This window comes from Cynara cardunculus, assembly GCF_001531365.2.
Source record: "Cynara cardunculus var. scolymus isolate 2C chromosome LG 3, CcrdV1, whole genome shotgun sequence".
Taxonomy (NCBI): Eukaryota; Viridiplantae; Streptophyta; class Magnoliopsida; order Asterales; family Asteraceae; genus Cynara; species Cynara cardunculus.
The window spans coordinates 5,751,305-5,755,177 of NC_037530.1; positions in this window are offsets into that span (position 1 = coordinate 5,751,305).

Here is a 3,873-nt window from a genome sequence, read left to right on the forward strand (position 1 = left end):
TATTTATACGAATTCAAACATCGAGCTTTAATAAATTGTACTTATGCATAATTACTTGTAATCTTGAATTTTAAGTAATATGTGTTAGGACTGAAATATCAGTATTAATTGTATTCGCCTTGAAAGATTAATTTTAGTCTATAATTGTAAAGTCAGCGTGTTTGACTTTCTTAGACTAGTTTGACTTTGACTTTGTTAGTTAGGTTGACCATATAAATATGGTTTAATCTTTGTAATTAGAAAGTGAGGAGAAATTAATTGTAATATTCATTGATAATAGAAGGTTTGACTGAATTGAGAGGATTGACTTTTCCTCTCAATATTCATAAAGTGTTCATAGTGTTCTTGAATGTTAAATCCATGAATCTGCCATTGAAGGAAGCTTAATATGAAGATTGATCAGTAATTGTGGACACACAATTGGTATCAGAGCTGGAATGCAAGAAATTGGATGAAGAATTTGAAAGATAAGTGATTTTAATTTCTGAATTTTTTTCGTGTTCTTCGTGTTCTTCGTATTATTTTTGATTTTGATCCGATTTTTTCATAAAATCTTGTGTTTTCGTGTTATAAAAATGATCAAAATGTTCGAAATTGTATTGTGAATCTTTGTTATTCACAAATTTTTGTGATTTGATCAACTTAAATCAAGATTAAATCGGTTTTTAGGGTTTTAAATTTTTTTCGTGTTCTTGAATTTTTTTTAAAAATCAATGTTTTTGATCCAATTTTTTTAAATTTTTTTTCAGTTTTTGTGTTTTTGATTGTTTTGATCTGTTTTTAATATTTTTTTTTTTGTTTAATTTTGTTAAACCGTCCATTATTCAAGGCCCAAATTCTTAAGCCCAATTCATAAGCCCAATTCATATTAGGCCCACATTTGTTTTGATCGGATAAGAGTCCGGATAAATCTTGGGTCACATTTTGGAATTGCACTTCTTGACCGGATAAAGATACATCGATACTTCTCAAGTCTGAGCGGACACAGATTACACCGCAAAAGCCTTGACCGGATTGTTCTCCGGTTTGTTTTCATCGCTTCAATCGATTTCGAGACTAAGGGTAAATCGCACAAAGCTTCATCGGATTTCTTGAGCGGTTTATACATAAACCGAACACCTCTTATCCGGTGTTCATGTAAACCGATCATCACTTAAGCGGTGCAAGTGAGCGGACTCATACAAGCCGAGCGATTTAAGGTAAACCGGACGTCATTCCATCGTTTTGCACAAATCAGGTAAGTATTTAGGTTTTCAATTTTGAACGGTTTATACCTAAACCGGTTACTTCTTGAGCAGACTTCTTGAGCGGGCTAGTAAACAGTTTATGTGAGCGATTTAGTTTGTCTTGAGCGGTTTAGGACTTAGAAATTATGCATCGAAGTTTTTGAGCGGACTTCTAATCCGCTTAATTGCTGGTTGCTCGTTGATTTTCTGTGTTTGATAGGTGACTGGTTTAAAACAGAATTGAAGCTGTTTTGGATTTTGGATCTTGCTGTCACAGATTTGTATTGTTTTGTATTAAGCTTTGCTGTTTGGAAATTGCACAGGTCTTAGCAAGTTTTTTTTTAAGCTGAGTTTATGTTGATGAGGCTGTTTTGACAGCAACTTAGCAGATTGCTTGTGAGCTGTAACAACAAGTTTATAACAGCAGATTGCAAAACAGCAGTTTCATTTCATTTTGACAGCAATTTTTTTTAAGCTAGCAGATCTTGACAGCCTGTTTTCTGTGTGTGTGTGTGTGTGTGATTTGAAGCAGAAACATATACAATTAAAATGCACATAATTGATGCTGTTGATTTAGTTGACTGTGTAATGTGCATTTAATTGAATGAAACAGTGCAGGTTTTGTTAGAAGTGTGAACAAGAACAAAACAGCAAGGTGTAACAGCAGTAGCTTCACTAATATGAGATTTGGCTGTGTTTTGTGAACTAGAACAGCATTCTAGGTGTGAAATTTGGCTGTTAATTTTCACACTGTGGACTGAATCAGAAACAGTAGCTGTGTTATACACAAACCATACACAGTTCTGTCTTGGTCATTTTGCTATAGTATGCACACACAGGTTCTGTACAGGTTCTGTCAATTTCAGAGGCTGTTTTGAGTAGTTTATAAATCATGTTTTGATCCTTTTAATCAAGTCTGGTGAATGTTGCTTTTAATCATGACAGAAGAAGGATTTGCTGACAGTAGCGGCTGTTCATAGTTTGGATCTTGTTAAAGGCTGTTTGTGTGGTGAAACAGGTTGAAGAAACAGTTAACAGTGTGCAGAAAGCAGATTGATTTAAACAGTGCAATAGCATCAAACCAGTTATTGTTCAACAGTGTGTGTTGTGCGTGCTGTGCTGTGTTGTGTTTGTGTTGTGTTTGTGTTAAGCTGTGTTGTGCCTGTGCTGTGTTGTGATTATAAACAGCATTGTGAAAACCTGAGTTTGGACAGGAGGTTCTTAAAATAACAGCAACAGCAGTAGGTAACACAGCAACACAGAAACACATATTTGAAACAGCTTCACAGCAGCAAGACTTGTAGGTTTAAAGTTTCACTATTATTTGAGCAGCAAGAACAAAACAGCAAGTTTGGAGGCTGTTTTAGAAACTATACAGCAGCAGTGTTGGTTCAAGAAGAAAGAAACTTTTGACAGCAACAGCTTGAAAGAACACAGTTTTGAAAGAAAATGTTTAACAGGTTTTGAGCTGTGTTGTGATGGTTTTATGACAGCAACTACACAACAGTTCTTAACAGCAAGTTCATAGCAACAGCAGCAGCAGCAGCTGTTCATACAGAAGAAAGGTTTGCATTTTGAACTTGAAGATCACAGCAGCAGCAGCAAAAGCAAGTGATATAGCAGCAACTTCACAGCAGTGAACAGGTTGCAGGTCTTAACAGCAAGAGCAGGAAGCAGCAACAGTTTTTAAACCAGACAGCAGCTTATTCAGCAACAGCAACAGCCTGCAACAAGAAATAAGCAAGCAGCAGCAGGTTCATCAAAGGTATCAACAGCAGATTTGAAAATTGTTTTGAAACAGAAGTAGCAACAAGAGGACATCAACAGGTTCAACCTCAGCACATATTTCAGCAACACAAGACTGGAACAACAGTGAACTGCAAGTTATACAATAGCAGCTCAAGTGCGAGAGCAGCAACTGTGGACATTCTCCAGTGAAAGCTCAAGCTGCACAGTGAACTGTTTTGAGCATATTTGGTTTACTTCCTTGTGCTGATCAATTGTGGATATCTGTATTGGTTGCTTTGGGCTTGTATCTAGAATTCTTTGAACTTGGATTTTTTTTAACTGTTTTTAGTTTCTTAGACTGTTTGTGTCTAGATTTTTGTTTGGATCATTGTCTAATTTTTTGCGTGAGTTTTTCAGTGTTTGTGTTTTTCTATTTTTTTTTAGCTTAACTGTTCATATTTCTTTTATCTGATTTCACTGCATAGATCCTTAACTGATCAWTTTTTTTTTTAAATGGCAGATATTCTAAAGAAGGAGAATCAAGAGTTGCGAGAGAAGAATGTTCAGTTAGAAACGAATTATATGGTTCTTAGAGATCATTCCATAAATTTACATAGCAAAAATTGTCTTAATGAGGATCATATCAAAACATTAAAGACGAAGAGTGAACGGATTACGAAGGAATTTGAACATAAGATAGAAACGATTGAAAACAATCGACGTTTAGATCGGAAAAGTTATAATGATGAATTGGAAAAGTGGATCTTGTCTAATGCTGATTTGTCAACTAAACTTGAATTAGTTAAGACTGCACTAATTGCTGAAAGACATTCTCCAAGCAACAATTCAGATACAAAGGACTTAACTGACAAGTTCCACAAGACTGAGAATGAGCTGAATGAGTTAAGGAGATTATTGA